The sequence below is a fragment of the Dendrobates tinctorius genome, unplaced genomic scaffold (genome assembly GCF_039654945.1).
Source record: "Dendrobates tinctorius isolate UK_male_01 unplaced genomic scaffold, ASM3965494v1 ptg000039l, whole genome shotgun sequence".
NCBI classification, from domain to species: domain Eukaryota; kingdom Metazoa; phylum Chordata; class Amphibia; order Anura; family Dendrobatidae; genus Dendrobates; species Dendrobates tinctorius.
The window spans coordinates 32,121,922-32,146,957 of NW_027361707.1; positions in this window are offsets into that span (position 1 = coordinate 32,121,922).

The window sequence follows — 25,036 nt, forward strand, 5'->3', positions numbered from 1 at the left end:
TGTGTATGCCAACCTGTGTGACCACAGAGAGGACAAAGAGAAGCTCTGTCAAGGACGCTATGCCGTCCTCTCTTGTTAGATATATAATGCAATGATGGCTGATGGAGCATGGGAAAGCTTCTTTAATAATGGAGGAGATAATGGACTGGTAGTCTGGTCACCGGCTCCTCCATCAGCATTCATTTTATATCTAACAAGAGAGCGGACTATAAGAAAAGAGGGCACTCTGAATAACAAAATAACAAGAATACACTATATAAGAGAAAACACTGTACATAACAGCAGAGGAAGCTATATAATAAGGGACGGCACCATATATTACTAGAGAGGATGGTATGTAATAAGGGACGGTGTTATACATAACAAAAGAGGAAACTATATAACTAAGGATGGTGTTATAATAAGTGAGTACACTATATACTAAGGGACTGTGCTATACATAAAAAGTGACTACAATATATACAGAGGGATGGCGCTATACATAATAAGCACGTACACTATACTAAGAGACTGTGCTATACATAATAAGTGATTACACTATATACTAAGGGGCTTTGCTATGAATAATAAGTCAGTACACTACATACTAAGGGACTGTGTTAAAGGGAACCTGTCACATGTTTTGGCCGATATAAGATATGGCCACTGCCTTTCACGGCTTATCTACAGCACTCTATAATGCTGTAGATAAGCCCCTGATCCGACCTGAAAGATAAGAAAAATAAGTTTTATTATACTCACCTGGAGGGCGATCCGGTCCAATGGGTATCGCAGGTCTGGGTCCAGCACCTCCCATCTTCTTGCGATGCCACCCTCCTGCTTGCTTCATGGCTCCCCGACATCGCTCTCCTGCGCAGGCGTACTTATCTGACCTGTTGAGGGCAGAGCAAAGTACTGCAGTGCGCAGGCGCCGGGAAAGGTCAGACAGACCCAGCACCTGCGCACTGCAGTACTTTGCTCTGCCCTCCACAGGGCAGATAAGTACGTCTGCGCAGGAGCACGATGCCGGGGAGCCACAAAGCAAGCGGAAGGGCGACATCGCAAGAAGATGGGAGGCACTGGACCAGGACTTGCGACACCCATCGGACTGGACCGCAAAGGACCACCCCCCAGGGTGAGTATAATAAAACTTATTTTTCTTCACTTGCAGGTCAGATCAGGGGCTTATCTACAGCATTATAGAATGCTGTAGATAAGCCCTGAAAGGCGGTGGCTGCATCTTATAGCGGCCAAAACAGGTGACAGGTTCCCTTTAAAAATAATAAGCGATAATTACGTCTTCCTCTACCTCTCTCTGTTCCTAAATCCATTATAAATCCCCCTTACTCCCTTCCCAATCCCCAAAACCCTTCATTGTCCTCCTCCCCCCACATCCCATTATCGTCCTCTCCCCCACCCCTATCATTGCCCTTACCAACACCTCCATCATTTCCTCCTCCCCTATCACCCCCATCATTGCCCTTTCCACCATCATTGTCCTTTCCACTACCACCATCATTGCCTTTTCCCCACCACCCCATCATTGCCCATTCCACCACCTCCATCATTTCCTCCCCCGACCATCCTCATTATTGCCCTTTCGACCACCTCCATCTTTGTTCTTCCCACCACCTGCATCATTGCTTTCTCCCCCACCACCCCCATTATGGCCTTCTCACCCCCATCATTCCCCTCTCCTACACACTCTCTCTCATCTCTCTGCACGTTGTCCCGCAGCGTCATCTTCACCGGCAGTTTCTTCTCTCTGGCACAACCTTCAGCCGTGCGCTGAATGATGACATCATCCAGCTGTGCAGCTGACTGCTGTGAGAGACAGGAAGTGCGGCCAACAAGCAGTATGGATCGCTGCAGCTCTGCTGCCAATTTCTCTTGTAGGCAGCGGAGCTGCAGGGATCTCTCCCTACCTGCCGCACAAGAGGGCAATCTGGCCAGGGGTCCCCCGGAGCCTCGGGGCCGGATGAACAGGCCAGATTGCCCTCATTATTAGCTGCCCTGCAGGTGCCCCCTGGAGCCTCTAAGCCCCGATGCAGCCGCACCGGCTGCACATTCGGTATGTCTGCCCATGCATGAATGAACAGCGAGTCCACCTGCTGTTGCCACCAGCAATGGAGAATCCTAATAGCATAATTGGCAAGAATTTGTAAATCTGCAGATAGATTGAGGTTTGTGAAAAACCTGAACAACCCCTTTAAATTTGCTGCTAGAATAACCCGCCTCTGCCTTCATTAATCTTCTGCCTCTCCCCTCTGCCAGTCCCTTCAATGGCTACCTATTACCCAGAGAACTTAGTTAAAAATTCTGACAAATATGAAGGGAACATGTTATGGATAACCTTAAAATTACTGTATATCTCGAACCTACTCTACTGATACTTCTCTATGCAAAATCTTTGATCCTGACAAGACCTTCTTCTTTATTTTTACCACAATAAATACGTATTTACTGAGCAGTTCCAACCTGCAATAAAGAGGCAATATGTGATTTTATGTATCTTAGGCCACATTCACTATTTGGTCAGTATTGTATATCAGTGTTTGTAAGACAAAACCAGGAGTGGGTGATAAATACAGAAGTGGTGACGTGTTTCTGTTATGCTTTTCCTCTGATCGTTCTTCTGATTTTGGCTTGCAAATACTGATGTAAAATACTGACCAAATACTGAACAAGTGAACATGGCCTTATGCAAATTATATGCTGTGACGACACATCATTTAATCTTATTTATCCAGACATCTATTTTCTTTACTTTTGAATTCATGTGTTTGTCCTTTGGTTGGGCAAGAAGTACAGACTATTGTTCGTATGTGCCTTTAATGTGGACTTTGAGTTGACTTTTGTTGTAACTTATTGCCTGCTATTAGAGTTGAGCGACTTTTGGTTTTTTAGGGTCGCGTTTCGTTTCGTGAAACCCGACTTTTCCAAAAGTCGGGTCGAGCAAGATCGTCCGATTATAGGGAAAAGTCGGGGTCGTCCCGAAACACGAAACCCAATGTAAGTCAATGGGGAATAAAAGTCGGCAGTGAGAGGAGGACAGGAAACACACCTACAGTGCCCATTTGAATGCCAAAAGCATCAATTCTTCTTACTTAAGCTTGTCAACCTTAATTAACTTCATAATACAAGTTACGCACTGAAAAATGGGGGTTATTTGGCTAAATTTGTGGGGGGGGAGGGCTGGCTGCAGGTTTTCATGTGCCCTGGGCGAAAGAGCGCCCCTTTAACACATACCACAACTCATCATGCTCCGATACGGCAGAGAAATAGCGGTATAGTACAATGAAAAATACCTCACTTTTTACATCTCATGACGAGGCCCATCTATTTCTCCATACAAAATCATTGGTCCCATATAATGTTTGAAACAGTATATGATGAGCTCCACATAATGCTACAGTATATGTTGGTCCCCATGGATGAAGCTCCACTGTCTTATGGGCCCAAATAATGCTCCAAACATAATGGGCCCCATTTCTAATGCTCTAGTGTATAATGGGCCCTGTAAATGCTGCTCCAGTGTCTGATGTCCACCTTTGGAATGTTCCAGTGTATGGTGGGCCCCATCTATCATTCTCCAGAGTATAGTGCTCCCCAAAAATTGCTGTCCCAAAATTGAAAACAATCAAATAAGTCTCCTCGCTAGGGAATCCCTGTACTTGTCTGGACAGGTGCTGTAGCTTGCTTAACAGCTCGCCAGCCGTTCTCACGCCCAGTATGGATTGCACGTGATTGCACAAAGGTTAGAAAGGGTACCGTATCCCTGGATAACATGTATGGATAGCGTACACATTCAAAATATATGTCTATACAGCATGAGGCAGGCTCAGACGGTGTTAGGCCCAGTATGGATTGCACGTCATTGCACAAAGGTTAGAAAGGGTACCGTATCCCCGGATAACATGTATGGATAGCGTACACATTCAAAATATATGTCTATACAGCATGAGGCAGGCTCAGACGGTGTTAGGCCCAGTATGGATTGCACGTCATTGCACAAAGGTTAGAAAGGGTACCGTATCCCCGGATAACATGTATGGATAGCGTACACATTCAAAATATATGTCTATACAGCATGAGGCAGGCTCAGACGGTGTTAGGCCCAGTATGGATTGCACGTCATTGCACAAAGGTTAGAAAGGGTACCGTATCCCCAGATAACATGTATGGATAGAGTACACATTCAAAATATATGTCTATACAGCATGAGGCAGGCTCAGACGGTGTTAGGCCCAGTATGGATTGCACGTCATTGCACAAAGGTTAGAAGGGGTACCGTATCCCTGGATAACATGTATGGATAGCGTACACATTCAAAATATATGTCTATACAGCATGAGGCAGGCTCAGACGGTGTTAGGCCCAGTATGGATTGCACGTCATTGCACAAAGGTTAGAAAGGGTACCGTATCCCCGGATAACATGTATGGATAGCGTACACATTCAAAATATATGTCTATACAGCATGAGGCAGGCTCAGACGGTGTTAGGCCCAGTATGGATTGCACGTCATTGCACAAAGGTTAGAAGGGGTACCGTATCCCCGGATAACATGTATGGATAGCGTACACATTCAAAATATATGTCTATACAGCATGGGGCAGGCTCAGACGGTGTTAGGCCCAGTATGGATTGCACGTCATTGAACAAAGGTTAGAAAGGGTACCGTATCCCCGGATAACATGTATGGATAGCGTACACATTCAAAATATATGTCTATACAGCATGAGGCAGGCTCAGACGGTGTTAGGCCCAGTATGGATTGCACGTCATTGCACAAAGGTTAGAAAGGGTACCGTATCCCCGGATAACATGTATGGATAGCGTACACATTCAAAATATATGTCTATACAGCATGAGGCAGGCTCAGACGGTGTTAGGCCCAGTATGGATTGCACGTCATTGCACAAAGGTTAGAAAGGGTACCGTATCCCCGGAAAACATGTATGGATAGCGTACACATTCAAAATATATGTCTATACAGCATGAGGCAGGCTCAGACGGTGTTAGGCCCAGTATGGATTGCACGTCATTGCACAAAGGTTAGAAAGGGTACCGTATCCCCGGATAACATGTATGGATAGCGTACACATTCAAAATATATGTCTATACAGCATGAGGCAGGCTCAGACGGTGTTAGGCCCAGTATGGATTGCACGTCATTGCACAAAGGTTAGAAAGGGTACCGTATCCCCGGATAACATGTATGGATAGCGTACACATTCAAAATATATGTCTATACAGCATGAGGCAGGCTCAGACGGTGTTAGGCCCAGTATGGATTGCACGTCATTGCACAAAGGTTAGAAAGGGTACCGTATCCCCGGATAACATGTATGGATAGCGTACACATTCAAAATATATGTCTATACAGCATGAGGCAGGCTCAGACGGTGTTAGGCCCAGTATGGATTGCACGTCATTGCACAAAGGTTAGAAAGGGTACCGTATCCCCGGATAACATGTATGGATAGCGTACACATTCAAAATATATGTCTATACAGCATGAGGCAGGCTCAGACGGTGTTAGGCCCAGTATGGATTGCACGTCATTGCACAAAGGTTAGAAGGGGTACCGTATCCCCGGATAACATGTATGGATAGCGTACACATTCAAAATATATGTCTATACAGCATGAGGCAGGCTCAGACGGTGTTAGGCCCAGTATGGATTGCACGTCATTGCACAAAGGTTAGAAAGGGTACCGTATCCCCGGATAACATGTATGGATAGCGTACACATTCAAAATATATGTCTATACAGCATGAGGCAGGCTCAGACGGTGTTAGGCCCAGTATGGATTGCACGTCATTGCACAAAGGTTAGAAGGGGTACCGTATCCCCGGATAACATGTATGGATAGCGTACACATTCAAAATATATGTCTATACAGCATGAGGCAGGCTCAGACGGTGTTAGGCCCAGTATGGATTGCACGTCATTGCACAAAGGTTAGAAAGGGTACCGTATCCCTGGATAACATGTATGGATAGCGTACACATTCAAAATATATGTCTCAGGAGGCAGGCTCAGACGGTGTCAGGCACAGTATGGATTTGACGGCCCAGATTACACAGCGGAGGAGCAGGGAGAGGTAAAGATTGCAAATGCTGGGGCCCTGGCCAAGCAAGGGGGCCCACTCGTGGGCGTCGGTACTGGCAATGGGCCCCTCATAGTACAGCGGTGTGTCTGACGGCGGGTGTGCACCACCACCGTCAGAGACACTTGATTGCACTATGAGGGACCCTGTGCCAGTGCCCGCGCCCAATAGTCGGCCTACCCACCTGTCCAGGGCAACGGCACTCGCACGGTGTCGTGCGGTAGGTGGTGACCCCGGCCATGGGGGGGGAGGCAGCACAGTTATGGAGTTTTAGAAAGTGGCATATGTTGATGTTGGACATTCAGCTGATGCAAAAGGCAAAATAGGTGAAGTACCAGGAAGAGGTGGACCAAAGCAAGCCATTTTTCTGTCACCCTATGTGTCATCAGGGGAAGGTGGGACAAAATCCTTGGAAACCCATGCGTGGTTCATTTTAATGAAGGTTAGATCATCCACATTTTGGGTTGACAGACGGATCCTTTTTTCTGTCAGGATTGATCCAGCTGCACTGAAGACTCTTTCCGATAGCACACTTGCAGCTGGGCAAGCGAGCTCCTGTAAGGCATATTGGGCCAATTCAGGCCAGGTGTCCAGTTTAGCGGCCCAATAGTCAAAGGGGAATGACCTGTGTGGGAGAACATCGATATGGGAGGAAAAGTAGTTTGTAACCATAGTTGACAACTGCTGTCTCCTGTCACTTTCCATCGATGCAGTATTACCAGTTGTGTGGGCGGTATTTGAAAAATCAGTCCACAACATTGTCATGAAACCCCTGTCTCCAACGCCACTTCTGCTGTGTGCACCACGAACACCTCTGCCAAGCTGCCCCCGGCTCGTACGGCTCTTGTGAGAACCATCACCGCTGCTGTGTGCTGGGAATGCCTCAAGCAACCGATTTACCAGAGTTGCTTGTTTATTAGCCAATATTAGGTCAAGGTTCTCCTGTGGCATGATGTTTTGTAATTTGCCTTTATAGCGTGGATCCAGGATGCTGGCCAACCAGTAGTCGTCATCGTTCATCATTTTGGCAATGCGGGGGTCCCTTTTTAGGATCCGCAAGGCATAATCTGACATGTGGGCCAATGTTCCCGGTGTCAATGATGCACTGCGAGTGCTGGGTGGAGGAGCACTTTCTGGCAAATCCACATCCCTCCAGTCACGCACAAACCCTGTACCAGACCTTGCCACGCCAACATTTTCACTTGCCCCACGAGATGCATCCTCCTCCCCTAAGTAATCATCCCCATCATCATCCTCCTCCTCCTCCTCCTCTTCTTACTCCACCTCGTCCAGGAGAGGTCCCTGAGCAGACAATGGCTGAATGTCATCAAGGATTCCCTCCTCCTCTTCCTCCTCATCAACATTGGCTGCAGACGCCTGCTCCTTAAGGTGCGTCAAAGTTTGCATGAGCAGACGCATAAGTGGGATGCTCATGCTTAGGATGGCGTCGTCTGCGCTTACCAGCCGTGTGCATTCCTCAAAACACTGAAGGACTTTACAAAGGTCTTTCAGCTTCGACCACTGCACGCCTGTCAACTCCATGTCTGCTCTCAAAGTGCCTGGCCGTGTATCCTCCCACAAATGCATTATGGCCTGCCTCTGCTCGCACAGCCGCTCCACCATGTGCAGGGTGGAGTTCCACCTTGTTGCAATGTCGATAATGAGGCGGTGGTTGGAAAGGTGGAGCAATCGCTGCAGCTTCTGCATACGAACGGAGTGTACAGGCGACCGGCGGATGTGCGCGCACAGTCTTCGCACCTTCTGGAGCAGGGCTGTTAACTCCGGATAATTTTTGAGGAAGCACTGCACCACCAGGTTCAAGGTGTGAGCCAAGCAAGGTATGTGGCTGAGTTTTGAAAGGGCTATGGCTGCCACAAAATTACGGCCGTTATCACTAACTACCTTGCCTGCCTCAAGATGTACACTGCCCAGCCATGACTCAGTTTGTCGCTTCAAGTACTCGGCCAGCACCTCGGCGGTGTGTCTGTCGCCCAAACACATCATCTGCAACACAGCCTGCTGACGCTTTCCACTAGCTGCTCGATAGGGGGACACATCGTGTGCAACAGTGGCAGCTGCAGATGGAGTGCTCGTACGACTGCGCTCTGTGGACGAGCTTTCGCTTCTGGAGGAGGAGGAGGGTCGAACGCCTACAGCCAACTGTTTCCTATACCGTGGGCTAGGCAGCACTGTCCCACCACCGATGTCCCCTGTGGACCCTGCATCCACCACATTAACCCAGTGCGCAGTGATGGACACGTAACGGCCCTGGCCATGCCGACTGGACCATGCATCAGTTGTGAGGTGCACCTTTCCGCTCACTGACTGCTTGAGTGCATGGACAATGCGGTCTTTCACATGATGGTGGAGGGCTGGGATGGCTTTGCGAGAGAAGAAGTGGCGACTGGGTAGGTCATAGCGTGGTACTGCATAGGCCATGAGTTCGCGGAAAGCTGTGCTTTCCACCAACCGAAAGGGCATCATCTCAAACGAGATTAGTTTGGCAATGTGGGCGTTCAAACCCAGTGTACGCGGATGAGAGACTGAGTACTTTCTTGACCTACTCATAGTGTCTGGGAGGGTGAGCTGGACTTGAGAGCTGCATATGGTGGAAGTAGCGGTGGACAGGGCGGACTGAGAGAGGGTTGATGATGGTGATGGAGTTGGTGTTCTTTCTGATGGCCTAGAATCAGTATTTCGTTGATATAACAGTGGGATTCCCTGACTGCTGTGGCCTTGCAACGACACCTCAACATTTGCTGCTGTGCTAACCGGTGGGCTTACAGTGGGGGAAACAATGTAGCGTTGCTGACTACCTTCGTTGTGATCAGTTGCACATGTGGCACTTGAGGTTTGGTGTTGTGTCCACGCTTGCAAGTGCATGCTGGTTAAATGTCTAAGCATGCAACTGGTATTCAAATTTTTCAGATTTTTCCCTCGGCTAAAGGTCTTTGCGCACTTCTTACAGATAACCTTGGCCTGATCATGAGGATTTTGTTCAAAAAAGTGCCACACTGCACTCTTCCTACTTTGGCAGACATTTTGCGGCCTAGCACGCTGTGATCTTTTGACCCTCTGGACAAGCTGTCCAGCAACTCTTTTGATGTTTGGAACCTGTCTTTGGAGTGCTCCGGGCCTGCCAGATAACAGCTGTTGCGATGTCGATGTCTGCTGTGGATGCTCCTCATCTGAGCTATTGGAAGCAGCACCCTCTTCCCCCAATGGATGCCAATCTGGGTCAACAACTGGGTCATCCATCACCTCCTCTTCTATGTCATGTGCACCTTCCTCTGTGTCACCGTGTATGGTGGTATAGTGTGCGGGAAGGGGCACCTGAGTCTCATCAGGGTCAGAATCTGGCTCTGTACACTGCGAGGACAATGTAGTGCTCTGAGTGAATGTACCAGCAGAATCATCCATCAGCGGCTGTGCATCAGTGCACTCCATGTCAGATTCATCTTGGCCTGGGTAATTCACCATTTCACTTGATAATCCAGGCATGGTATGTGAAAACAGCTCCATGGAGTAATCAGTAGTATGGCCTGCGTCATCCTTCAATCTTGGTTGGGGTGAAGGACACAAGGAAAGGTGTGGTTCATGAACATGAGCCTCCAATGACGACTCAGTGCTTTTACTTTTTACAACTGAAGAAGAGGAGGCGATAGAGCTGGAGGCTGAGTCAGCAATGTAAGACAAAACTTTTTCCTGATGCTCTGCCTTTAAAAGCGGTTTGCCAACTCCTAGAAAACTAAGCGTTCGAGGCCTTATGTAGCCAGACGATGACGCAGGGTCAGCACCGCTTGCATTCGGTCCTATTTTGCTCTTGCAACTACCATCAGATCAACCACCAACACCATCATTACCAACTGCCAACCCCCGCCCAATTCCACGGCCTCTTCCACCAGCCTTACTCATTTTTGGTAGAAATGTAGACAAAATCCAACAAACTATATAGTAATGTAAAACAAGGTACAAGGTGTCTATAGGACAGGGGAGTTTTAGAATTTCTGCACACACTTGTGGACAGTGGACACTTGTGGATTGTGTGAGGCCCACTGATATCTGAGCGCTATGTGACACGCTCGATGGCACAGCTGCCTGTGACCAAAGTGACGAGAGGATAATGGAGATTTTGAATCTCTGCGTACACTTTTGGACACTGGACACTTGTGGATTGTGTGAGGCCCACTGATATCTGAGCGCTATGTGACACGCTCGATGGCACAGCTGCCTGTGACCAAAGTGACGAGAGGATAATGGAGATTTTGAATCTCTGCGTACACTTTTGGACACTGGACACTTGTGGATTGTGTGAGGCCTACTGATATCTGAGCGCTATGTGACACGCTCGATGGCACAGCTGCCTGTGACCAAAGTGACGAGAGGATAATGGAGATTTTGAATCTCTGCGTACACTTTTGGACACTGGACACTTGTGGATGGTGTGAGGCCCACTGATATCTGAGCGCTATGTGACATGCTCGATGGCACAGCTGCCTGTGACCAAAGTGACGAGAGGATAATGGAGATTTTGAATCTCTGCGTACACTTTTGGACACTGGACACTTGTGGATGGTGTGAGGCCCACTGATATCTGAGCGCTATGTGACACGCTCGATGGCACAGCTGCCTGTGACCAAAGTGACGAGAGGATAATGGAGATTTTGAATCTCTGCGTACACTTTTGGACACTGGACACTTGTGGATGGTGTGAGGCCCACTGATATCTGAGCGCTATGTGACACGCTCGATGGCACAGCTGCCTGTGACCAAAGTGACAAGAGGATAATGGAGATTTTGAATCTCTGCGTACACTTTTGGACACTGGACACTTGTGGATGGTGTGAGGTCCACTGATATCTGAGCGCTATGTGACACGCTCGATGGCACAGCTGCCTGTGACCAAAGTGACGAGAGGATAATGGAGATTTTGAATCTCTGCGTACACTTTTGGACACTGGACACTTGTGGATGGTGTGAGGCCCACTGATATCTGAGCGCTATGTGACACGCTCGATGGCACAGCTGCCTGTGACCAAAGTGACGAGAGGATAATAGAGATTTTGAATCTCTGCGTACACTTTTGGACACTGGACACTTGTGGATGGTGTGAGGCCCACTGATATCTGAGCGCTATGTGACACGCTCGATGGCACAGCTGCCTGTGACCAAAGTGACGAGAGGATAATGGAGATTTTGAATCTCTGCGTACACTTTTGGACACTGGACACTTGTGGATTGTGTGAGGCCCACTGATATCTGAGCGCTATGTGACACGCTCGATGGCACAGCTGCCTGTGACCAAAGTGACGAGAGGATAATGGAGATTTTGAATCTCTGCATACACTTTTGGACACTGGACACTTGTGGATTGTGTGAGGCCCACTGATATCTGAGCGCTATGTGACACGCTCGATGGCACAGCTGCCTGTGACCAAAGTGATGAGAGGATAATGGAGATTTTGAATCTCTGCGTACACTTTTGGACACTGGACACTTGTGGATGGTGTGAGGCCCACTGATATCTGAGCGCTATGTGACACGCTCGATGGCACAGCTGCCTGTGACCAAAGTGACGAGAGGATAATGGAGATTTTGAATCTCTGCGTACACTTTTGGACACTGGACACTTGTGGATGGTGTGAGGCCCACTGATATCTGAGCGCTATGTGACACGCTCGATGGCACAGCTGCCTGTGACCAAAGTGATGAGAGGATAATGGAGATTTTGAATCTCTGTGTACACTTTTGGACACTGGACACTTGTGGATGGTGTGAGGCCCACTGATATCTGTGCGCTATGTGACACGCTCGATGGCACAGCTGCCTGTGACCAAAGTGACGAGAGGATAATGGAGATTTTGAATCTCTGCGTACACTTTTGGACACTGGACATTTGTGGATTGTGTGAGGCCCACTGATATCTGAGCGCTATGTGACACGCTCGATGGCACAGCTGCCTGTGACCAAAGTGACGAGAGGATAATGGAGATTTTGAATCTCTGCGTATACTTTTGGACACTGGACACTTGTGGATTGTGTGAGGCCCACTGATATCTGAGCGCTATGTGACACGCTCGATGGCACAGCTGCCTGTGACCAAAGTGACGAGAGGATAATGGAGATTTTGAATCTCTGCGTACACTTTTGGACACTGGACACTTGTGGATGGTGTGAGGCCCACTGATATCTGAGCGCTATGTGACACGCTCGATGGCACAGCTGCCTGTGACCAAAGTGACGAGAGGATAATGGAGATTTTGAATCTCTGCGTACACTTTTGGACACTGGACACTTGTGGATGGTGTGAGGCCCACTGATATCTGAGCGCTATGTGACACGCTCGATGGCACAGCTGCCTGTGACCAAAGTGACGAGAGGATAATGGAGATTTTGAATCTCTGCGTACACTTTTGGACACTGGACACTTGTGGATGGTGTGAGGCCCACTGATATCTGAGCGCTATGTGACACGCTCGATGGCACAGCTGCCTGTGACCAAAGTGACGAGAGGATAATGGAGATTTTGAATCTCTGCGTACACTTTTGGACACTGGACACTTGTGGATGGTGTGAGGCCCACTGATATCTGAGCGCTATGTGACACGCTCGATGGCACAGCTGCCTGTGACCAAAGTGACGAGAGGATAATGGAGATTTTGAATCTCTGCGTACACTTTTGGACACTGGACACTTGTGGATGGTGTGAGGCCCACTGATATCTGAGCGCTATGTGACACGCTCGATGGCACAGCTGCCTGTGACCAAAGTGACGAGAGGATAATGGAGATTTTGAATCTCTGCGTACACTTTTGGACACTGGACACTTGTGGATGGTGTGAGGCCCACTGATATCTGAGCGCTATGTGACACGCTCGATGGCACAGCTGCCTGTGACCAAAGTGACGAGAGGATAAGGGAGATTGGATTGCTTTTAAAAAAGCAGTTTGCGGAGCAGTGGGTAAACAGCAATGCCAGCGTGTCAGGAAGCCTTAAAAGGCAGCCCAACAACCAACACCACTGATACACCACAATATAGCCTCCCCTTGCACTGCACACACAGTGACTTGTGTGTTGTGCAGGCCAAATCGCTAGCAGCAGAAGCAGTTTTTTTGTCTTCTTCCCTGCCTAACGCTCTCCCTACAGAATCAGCAGCAACCTCTCCCTATACTAAGATCGGCAGAAGTAAGATGGCGGTCGGCGTGCACGCCCTTTTATACCCCCTGTGACGCCCACCAAAGCAAGCCAATCACTTGCATGCCCTTCTGAAAGATGGTGGTGACCCGTGCCTATGTCATCACGTTGCCCACAGTGTCCGTGGATCCTGATTGGCTGAAAAAGAGCGCAAAACAAACTTTTGAAACGCGACTTTGGCGCGTAAGTCACCGACCTCGTGGCCGACCTCATCCTAGGGTCGGGTTTCGTTTCATGAAACCCGACTTTGCCAAAAGTCGGCGACTTTTGAATTTTTTCGACCTGCTTCGCTCAACTCTACCTGCTATCTTTGCAAGGCAGGTACACAGGGTCATTGAATAGATTTTTTGCTAAATATGTTGATTGACCATTGTGTGGGTCCAGTGGCTTGTTGACCTGCAAAAAAGAGAAGGACGAACTATGCAGATTGATTAAATACTCAAACAATGCAAGTTAGTCTCATCACACCTTAACCTTGACCTCTGGATAATGACTTTAAGGACAACAGTTGTGAACTATATAAGGGGGATATGCCTCTGTAAAAAGGGAATCAGAGACTCTTTTAAAAAACACAGCCAGGAACAATGTACAAGATAGCTGCCAGGATATCATGGCTCCATTACAAGGGACACAGATTTGACATTCTGCAGGAGGTCAGCTTAGGGGACTATGGCCCCAGCTGAAAGAATACAGATTTTCTCCATTGACCATCACTGAACCCATGGATACATATTAACATAGTAACATAGTTATTAAGGTTGAAGGAAGACTTTAAGTCCATCTAGTTCAACCCATATCCTATCCTAACTTGCCCTAACATGTTGATCCAGAGGAAGGCAAAAAAAACCCATGTGGCAAACAGTAAGCTTCACATTGGGGAAAAAAATTCCTTCCCAACTCCACATACGGCAATCAGACTAGCTCCCTGGATCAACGCAATATTAAAGAAACTAGTGTATATACCCTGTAATATTATACTTTTCAAGAAAGGCATCCAGTCCCTTCTTAAATTTTAGTAGGGAATCACTCATCACAACATCATATGGCAGAGAGTTCCATAGTCTCACTGCTCTTACAGTAAAGAATCCGCGTCTGTGAGTATGCTTAAACCTTCTTTCCTCCGGATGTTAAGGATGCCCCCTTGTCCCCGTCACAGGTCTAAGAGTAAAAAGATCATTAGAAAGGTCTTTGTATTGTCCCCACAAAGCCTTCAATTTTCCAAACTAAATAACCCCAGGTGTAATAACCTGTCTTAGTATTGCAGACCCCCTAGTTCCCTAATAACCTTGGTCGCTCTTCTCTGCACCCGCTCCAGTTCAGATATGTTTTTTTATACACCGGAGACCAGAACTGTACACAGTATTCTAAGTGTGGTCGCACTAGTGACTTATATAGAGGTAAAATTATGTTCTCCTCATGAGCATCTATGCCTCTTTTAATGCATCCCATTATTTTATTTGCCTTTGCAGCAGCTGCCTGACACTGGCCACTAAATGCGAGTTTGTCGTCCACCCAAACACCCAGGTCTTTTTCAGTGACAGTTTTGCCCAGTGTTTTACAATTAAGAACATAATTATACATCTTGTTCTTTCTACCCAAGTGCATGACCTTACATTTATCCCCATTAAAGCTCATTTGCCATTTATCAGCCCAAGCTTCTAGTTTACATAAATCCTCCTGTAATATAAAATTGTCCTCCTCTGTATTGATTACCCTGCAGAGTTTCGTGTCATCTGCAAATATTGAAATTCTACTCTCTATGCCCCCTACAAGGTTATTAATAAATATGTTAAAAAGAAGCGGGCCCAAAACTGACCCCTGTGGTACCCCACTGCTAACCGTGACCCAGTCAGAGTGTGCTCCATTAATAACCATCCTTTGTTTCCTATCCCTGAGCCAGCTCTTTAACCCACCTACACATATTTTCACCCATCTCCATTGTTCTCATTTTATGAATCAACCTTTTGTGTGGCACCGTATCAAAAGCTTTTGAAAAGTCCATGTACACCATGTCCACTGCATTCCCTTGGTCCAGTCCTGAACTTACCTCTTCATAAAAGCTTATCAGATTAGTCTGACAGGAACGGTCCCTTGTAAACCCATGTTGATATTGGGTCATAAGGTTATTCTTCTCCAGATACTCCAGTATAGTATCTCTTAGAAAACCCTCCAGGATTTTACCCACAGTTGAGGTTAAACTTACTGGCCTATAATTTCTAAGTTCAGTTTTTGTCCCCTTTTTGAATATTGGCACCACATTTGCTATACGCCAGTCCTGTGGTACAGACCCTGTTATTATGGAATCTTTAAAGATTAAAAATAATGGTCTACCTATGGCTGTGCTTAATTCCTGCAGTACTCGGGGGTGTATCCCATCCGGGCCCGGGGATTTGTCAATTTTAGTGATTTTTAGATGCCGCTGTACTTCCAGCTGGGTTAAGCAGGTGACATTTAATGGAGAATTTTTATCCCTGATCATGTTATCCGTCATGGGATTTTCTTGTGTAAATACTGTGCACCATGGATACGTTTGGAAAAGCCAGGATTGGGACTCACATGGCTCCATGGAGATGATTCGGAGAAGCCAGGTTGTGAGCCACCGGTCACCTGGCCTCGTACCTCAATGGACTGTCAGCTTCCTAATCTTGTTGTTACCTCCTCTCTGTGGGGGTCTGCCAAAAGAGTCTGCCACTGGTGAGGGTAGTCGGCCCTGGAAGCCCCAGAGTCGCAGCTGCTAATCCCGGCAAGTCGTCGGAAGGGTGAGACTGTAACTTTGCGCCATCTTGTGTATTTTCTGGGACTGTTCTATATGTTACTGTCTTTTTGGTAGTTCAATAAAGTGTTGCCCTGCTGCTTTACCCTCAGGCTATGTGCACACGCTGTGGATTGGTCTGCAGATCTGTATCTGCCGAACCGCAGGTAAAGCCGCAGGTAAAGTGACCTGCAGTTTTACCTGCGGATTGGCCTGCGGTTTTTCACCTCTACAATGGAGGAGATGGTAAACCGCAGCGGAATCCGCAGAAAAGAAGTGACATGTCATTTCTTTCTGCGGATTTAAAACCGCAGCTTTTCCGCAGGTAAAAATCCGCAGCATGTGCACAGCAGAATGTAAATCCCATAGACTTACATGGTACTGTACACTGTCTGCAGAACTGCTGCAGATCCGCAGCGGATCCTCAGCAAAAACCGCAGCGTGTGCACATAGCCTCACCCTTTATTGTCTAAGTAGTATTATGTCCAAGGAAAAAGAAGAGGGGCGTGTACAATGGGGTGAGCCCTGGTCCATGCATTCTTGGGCTAGCGGACTAGAGCACCCAATGACCCTCCGTGTCACATATGCTCTCAATTTTTATTGTAGAAAAGAAACAGCAATATATTAATACATTACTAGTGGACCCTCCTGCCAGCAGAATGATATAATGCACTCCTAGAAATGCCCAACAGACTGCACTGTATAATGTACAACTGTTTGGACATTTAGTGCTGTACAGTATTCTGGACTACAGTATCATGGACTATTCTTGAGACTTGATAATTGCCCTATAACGACACATAAAACAGTATTTGACAAAATTTTGTGGAGACAACGGCCATGCAAATCGCTCACAAACGCGATTTAAGAGACATTAGATGTATTTTTTTCATTAAAGCTGAAGCACCACTATGAATACAAGCAGCAGTACGTGAATAGCCTGTACCTATAGATTTGTCAGGAGCGGCACTGGGTCTTTTATATGGGTGCCAAAACACTGTGTTCCATCACTGTAATTATTGCATTGGTAGAAATGGGAACAGTTGGTAGCTATGTAATAACAAATGAATCTTTGTTCACATGTGCTGTCTAAATACATTACTGTTCCAAAACTATCTTAATTAGCTTGTCATTCCAGACACGTTAATATGAAAACAGCAAACCTGAACCACTTCCAAACATTCCATGTTTTTGGAGGACATCCACATGATTTTTTACAAGACTGAATATTTTAATGGAACCTACTGTTTTTTCCCTCTGATGAATTGGAGGTTTTATCACCATAGCTATCAAAGGTGGTCTAGTTCTGCATCACATGGATGGCAATTCATCCGAATGGCTCCATTTCCCATAATATGAGGGGTCGAGAAGCCTGCTGTGCAGATTTGAGTGTTAAGGGCCTGTCACACTAAGCGATATCGCTATCAATATCGCTATAACGGCACTGGTTTTTGTGACGTAGCAGCGATATTGCTAGCGATATCGCTATGTCTGATACTTACCTCCGACCGCTCCCCCGCTGGTTATGGCTGATCGCGCGAGAACGTCCTGGACCGTTTCTCGTCGTCAGCTTCCTGCTGGGCTTCATGTGGCGCTGACGAGCGCTGCGTGGACGCGGGCGGGAGGATGTCAGGATCGCCTCGCCTGACAGGTAAGTAACGACCCCCGACCGCTGCGATGTCGCTGGTGAGATCTGCCTGTGTGGCAGCTCACTAGCGACCACTTAGTGATGTACCAGTGATCCTGACCGCGTCATATCGCTGGTCGGGATCACTGGTGCATCACTAAGTGTGACAGTACCTTTACTGCCACTACAATGCTGTGATAGCAACCTCATTTATAGCTGACTCTTAAAGAAGCCAAGCGGTTGAATTAGAAGGTGCTGTCCTCAATGATACGAGCGGTGGTGCAGCTAGCACGTCAATCACTGAGGAGAAGAGATAGGACTGCACAAAAGTGCCAGAAGCAGCACGATTAGGAGGAGTACGGGCATGTGCCCATAGGGTTGTAATCATGGACAATGATTAAGGCCTCACTGTTGAAACATGTTGGTTGTTATTCCTCCTGATCTTTCCATGTGCCCTCAACATTGGTGTCTTTTCCCTTTTTCTAATGAGTAATTAATAAATGCAAAGTTTTAATATACCACACAGGGGAACTTTTTCCATATTCTCTTTCAGTGTGGCTCCATGTGTGGAACTCTTGCAAGAGACTCTAAACGGTGAGCTGACTCTCCCACATCCCCCTTCCCTCCATATATGCTTCGTCTGTTAACGGCACCATTAGAAGGAGTCCGGGCATGTGCCCATAGGGTTGTCCTTACATCTATTAATGGCACCACTAGAAGGATTTAGGGCATGTGTCCATAGGGTTGTGCCCATAGGATTTTCCTTATGTCTGTTAACGGCACAACTAGAAGGAGTTTGGGCATGTGTCCATAGGGTTGTCCCTACGTTTGTTAATGGCACCACTAGAAGGAGTCTGAGCATGTGTCCATAGGGTTATCCTTACGTCTGTTAATGGCACCATTAGAAGGAGTTCGGGCATGTGTCCATAGGGTTCTCCTTACGTCTGTTAATGGCACCATTAGAAGGAGTCCGGGCATGTGTCCATAGGGTTGTCCTTACATCTGTTAATGGCACCATTAGAAGGGGTATGGGCAAGTGCCCATAGGTTCGGCTTTTCTTCTGCTACCAGAAGTTTTAGGGTAAGCTCACATCTGTGTATATAAAGTTCTGACATTCTCAGCCAGAAAAGTTGGAGAATGTCAGGCAAGTGTCATGTGATTTTTTTCCTCACCTAGCATCCATATAACATCCGTATGCAATGCATTTTTAACATCACCTTTTACATACAGTAATTCTCTATGTAACTTCAATCTAGTTTTCAAACTATTACAACAATCTTATATACAGATATAGAGATAGATGACAGACAGATGATAGTAACAAATATGTCAGTGAGATAATACAATTAGTGCAGTGCGTGTGTAGCTTACTGTACATGTATTTAGTTAATAAATAAAGAAATAAAAGAAAAAATGAGGTGGGGTCTTCATACCTAGCTGCGGGAAAGCAGACAGCACAGGTCTGGTGTTATTATTCTCTGAAGAGGCCAATATTCATGACGCTTCACAGTCTATTAATATCACAGCTGTCTGCATAGCCTTTACTAGTGATTAAAAAGGGGGGACTCAAAGAAAAAAGATGTGGTGTCCCCCCTATTTTTAAAAAACTAACCATTGTTTTAATGTTTATTTCATAAATGTATAGTATACATGAAAATAAGCAACTTTGTAATATTTATTATCAGAGAAATCTGCTTCTTTTTTCTCCAGCACTGATAATTCATGGGGGTGACTGATAGACATCTCCTCATTACTAACACCATGGCTTGATCCCAGCTGTGTTTTTGGACAATTCACAGCTGACATCAACCCCAAGCCCCATTACCCTGATTGCCAATGTATCAGGGCAATTGGGAAGAGCAAAGGCAAAGTACCAGAACTGGCGCATGTAATGTGATGCTTCACTTCTGGGGCTGCGGGCTGGTACTTTTAGACTGGGAAGGGCCCAATAACCAGGGACCTTACCAGCCTGATAATATCAAATGACAGCTGTTTGCTTTACATTTGCTGGTTACCAAAAGTGAGGGGGGACCCCACGTAATTTTTTTCACTTTTTTTCATTAGATCAATAACACCTAAAAATATGTACTTTTATTTCTGCATTCTATTCCGGTACATGTCAAACGGACAGCACACAGATGATACTCATGGAAGGCCAACAGAAAACCACACGGAGAATAAAAACAAGACGTCTCATGCTTTTTTTAAGCGGACATGTGACGGGGCCGCCTCAGGCTATGATCACATCATGTTTCAGGCATCTGGTTAACATACACCCTCTATAGATACACAAAAAAGCTACTTTCTTTCAAAAACAGCGCCACCCCAAATGATGTGTTATGCCCGATATTGAAACTCTGCCCCACTGAAGTGAATGGAGCTGAGCTGCAACACCACCCACAACCAATGATCAAGAGTGGCGATGTTTCAGAAGTAAAAAAACAGCAATCTTTTCTTATTTTGGATAACCTCTTTTAAGTCTTTATAAAGTTTTTTTTGCATTTTTTTTATGATCAGATGGACAGTTCTAAGTGAAATGTATAAACTGGTTTTCCTGAATGGAAATTGTAACAAAACCCTGGCAAAATCCAAGTATTGTTTGCCTGACAATGCATTTGCATGTCTTCTGCTTCAATGTAATGCAAGGAGACAGTGTGAGGTCAGGCAAGGTTCATAGATGGGAAGTGAAAAGTGAGAGAATGGTCACCCGGGGTCGGACACGTGAGCAGAAGGCCGAGCAATTATCATTCTGATGAGGTGAAACTCCAATGGTCAAACACTGGAAAGTATGAAGAATTAGGCCATGTTCCCACATAGCAGAAATGCTGCGATTTTTGTGCGTGTATAAAGTCTACTGCATTTATACGTCCTAGCAAAGCAGATGTGATTTCATGAAAACTCCTCTGTACTGTGCGTCTACAGACGCTGTCGATCTGTAGGTTTTTTTGTGTTTTTTCAGTATAGACTTATAGACAGGGAATACTGTTATTGCGTATTTTGGTGCAGAAAACACACAGATAAAAAGTAGCAGAAAAAAGGTCATCATTGACGCTATGTATGAAGACGGCCTTGTAGAGGTTTGCACCAGAATGTGTGTCCTGCTTCAATATATTGATGAAGTTGTCACTGTTTCATATTTCTCTCTCCTAACCCAGCGCTCTGTCCTTCAGTCCATTCAAAATGTCAATTTCATGCGATGATATTGCTAACTACCACAAGTGTAAGAAAGGCGACCAAAAGCTGATGACACGAGGAATGTAATGTCATAAACCACCAGAACCAATGGATCATGAATTTCCTACATAAGTGCCCTAAGTTACATCATTGCTCTAGTACATTTTTACTCCTGAAATCTGTCGGATAGGTAATCAATATCAGATGGGTGGGGGTCCAACAGTCGGCACCCCCACCAATCATCTGGTAGTAGGAGAATAGGAGCTGATCTGCAGTACTCAGCAGTGACCCCTATACAGTGAGTGAACAAAGCTGTGTGAGGCATCATCGTTCAATGCTTACATTCAGCCGCCATGAGAGATAGTAACAGCTGATGTGTGAGGTGGCCTTGGGTCAGACGCCCACCGATCTAATATTGATGACCAACGCTAAGAATAGGTCATCATATCACATAACTAGAGAATCCCTTTAAAAGTTTTGTGCACCTACTGTATATGGCATTCGTTAATAGGTGTGCGCCATTTCATTAATTTGGCACTTTTGAAGCTGTATGCACATAAGAATAAAAAATGCAGCATCTAAGGCCTCTTTCACACTTCCGTTTTTGACAATCAGTCAAGATCCGCCAATTTTGAAAAAAAACGGATCCGCCATTTTTCTTTGCGGATCCGTTTTTTTCCCCATTGACTTTCATTATTGGCGGATCCTGACTGATTGCCGTCCGTTGCATCCGTTTTTTTGAGGATCCGCCACAATGTTAGTGTCCGTCAACATCCTCAAACATTTGCAAACGGAGCTTGCAACGTTTTTTTTGGCCGGCGGATCCTCCAGACACTGAATTAACCCCCAAATCTGTCTGGGTGCCAGACAAAAAAAAATTCTCTCTCTCATTCTCTCTCTCCCTCTCTCCCGGCCAGCGGCTCCTTTAAATTCCCTCATTTTCAGGATCCATCTAAAAACGGATCCTGTGCCATCCGTTCACATCAGTTGAGAACGGATCCGCTTGTCCGCCTTTTTGACGCATTTTAACTGATGCAAATAACTGAAGTGTGAAAGAGGCCTTACCGTTCCAGCTAAGTGGTTGGGATTTATAGAAATCTCCTGCTCTCTGTGCCTTTTATTCTATGCTGCGTAAACTGACTTGCGGTGTGCGTTTCAACTCTGCAACATGTCAGCTTCTCTTGCGGGTACTCTGAGTTTTATATACAGATTTTCCCCATAGAATTGCATTAGATGCAGGAAATTCGCAGGTAAACAGCGCATGTGTAATGGCCAGACCGAACGTTCCCTGCTATCCACCCCCACACAGTGTCCGCAGCCGAAGGAATTATGACACACACTGCTCTCGGGGATAACAGTTGCTTTTACTTCAGCAGGAACGGGAATTATAACTTTGAACAAATAAGGAACAGTCTCTCATGGGTAGTCCACGGCAATTACAGTTCACACTTAGATGGTGAGATGTGATTGGGGTCTGGAGCTTTAAGAGCACTGGACAGTGTCTTTTGGTTTTTTACAGAGGGAGGTAGATGCAGCAATTAGAGGTTACAGACCTGTACTTGGGGTTATCTCCACAGTGAGTCACAGCATGTGCATAAGTATTTATAGGTGAATGTAGAAACTGTGGTGAATCCTGTCAGCAATACTTTAGATGTGGTAAATCCTGTCAGCAATACCTTACATGTGGTGAATCCTGTCAGCAATACTTTAGATGTGGTGAATCCTGTCAGAAATAGAATGATGTCTGTACAGGTTAGAGGGAACTCAGGCTTTTACGCCTGCAGGAGATCTTGAGGTAAAAACATCCTTCATATGTGTTCTGCTCTCCCTGAAGGCATCCCTCAGACTAAAGAACATTCTAGACTTGCCTGGAAAACAGCTCCTCCTATTGACTATGTGACTAGGAGCTGGCCAATAGGAGACCGAATTCACATCTCAGATCCTTACAAAACAATAATTCCGTCATTGTACACTTTCACCATTAGATGGCGACAGAACACAGCAAACGAGAAATACATTGCATCTAAAATGAAGGTGACTAGAAATGGAGAATTACAGCTCACAAATAATGTAGAGAGTCAGTTAGAGAGTGAGTAGTAGTGTACAGAAGCTACTCACAATTCAGTATTACTTAAAGGGACAGACACACTCTGGACTGGGTCACTACATACAGTTGTGGCCAAAAGTATTGACACCCCTGCAATTCTGTCAGATAATACTCAGTTTCTTCCTGAAAATGATTGCAAACACAAATTCTTTGGTATTATTATCTTCATTTAATTTGTCTTAAATGAAAAAACACAAAAGAGAATGAAGCGAAAAGCAAAACATTGATCATTTCACACAAAACTCTAAAAGTGGGCCAGACAAAAGTATTGGCACCTTCAGCCTAATACTTGGTTGCACAACCTTTAGCCAAAATAACTGCGACCAACCGCTTCCAGTAACCATCAATGAGTTTCTTACAATGCTCTGCTGGAATTTTAGACCATTCTTCTTTGGCAAACTGCTCCAGGTCCCTGATATTTGAAGGGTGCCTTCTCCAAACTGCCATTTTTAGATCTCTCCACAGGTGTTCTATGGGACTCAGGTCTGGACTCATTGCTGGCCACCTTAGAAGTCTCCAGTGCTTTCTCTCAAACCATTTTCTAGTGCTTTTTGAAGTGTGTTTTGGGTCATTGTCCTGCTGGAAGACCCATGACCTCTGAGGGAGACCCATCTTTCACACACTGGGCCCTACATTATGCTGCAAAATTTGTTGGTAGTCTTCTGACTTCATAATGCCATGCACACGGTCAAGCAGTCCAGTGCCAGAGGCAGCAAAGCAACCCCAAAACATCAGGGAACCTCCGCCATGTTTGACTGTAGGGACCGTGTTCTTTTCTTTGAATGCCTCTTTTTTTCTCCTGTAAACTCTATGTTGATGCCTTTGCCCAAAAAGCTCTACTTTTGTCTCATGTGACAAGAGAACATTCTTCCAAAACGTTTTAGGCTTTTTCAGGTAAGTTTTGGCAAACTCCAGCCTGGCTTTTTTATGTCTCGGGGTAAGAAGTGGGGTCTTCCTGGGTCTCCTACCATACAGTCCCTTTTCATTCAGACGCTGACGGCTAGTACGGGTTGACACTGTTGTACCCTCGGACTGCAGGGCAGCTTGAACTTGTTTGGATGTTAGTTGAGGTTCTTTATCCAACATCCGCACAATCTTGCGTTGAAATCTCTTGTCAATTTTTCTTTTCCGTCCACATCTAGGGAGGTTAGCCACAGTGCCATGGGCTTTAAACTTCTTGATGACACTGCACATGGTAGACACAGGAACATTCAGGTCTTTGGAGATGGACTTGTAGCCTTGAGATTGCTCATGCTTCCTCACAATTTGGTTTCTCAAGTCCTCAGACATTCTTTGGTCTTCTTTCTTTTCTCCATGCTCAATGTGGTACACACAAGGACACAGGACAGAGGTTGAGTCAACTTTAATCCATGTCAACTGGCTGCAAATGTGATTTACTTATTGCCAACACCTGTTAGGTGCCACAGGTAAGTTACAGGTGCTGTTCATTACACAAATTAGAGAAGCATCACATGATTTTTCGAACAGTGCCAATACTTTTGTCCACCCTCTTTATGTTTGGTGTGGAATTATATCCAATGTGGCTTTAGGACAATTCTTTTTGCGTTTTTTCATTTAAGAAAAATTAAATGAAGATAATAATACCAAAGAATTTGTGTTTGCAATCATTTTCAGGAAGAAACTGAGTATTATCTGACAGAATTGCAGGGGTGTCAATACTTTTGGCCACAACTGTATGTAATCAGCACATGACTATCAATGAAGTTTTGTCAAAACCAAATACCAGGAAACATGAAAAACCTAACAATTTTTTTAAAAACATGACGTCAAAAAGTGACAAAAAGCACAGCATCAAAAATGTGAAAAAAACGCACGTAAGAAACAAACACTCAAAAACGCAAAGAAAAAATCTTCAACATCAAAAACAGACAAAATACTCATTCTGGGAACATAGTCTATGCGTAAAAAGCAAACATCATGCGCCATTTGGATGAATTTCATGCAAAATTCCCCTGTTCAAGAAAAACAAGATAGAAAATGACTGTGAAATAAAAAGGTAAATGATGAATCAGGGCCTTTGTGTTTGGATTAATATTTGGCATTTTCAACATCTCTGTTTGCTGTAA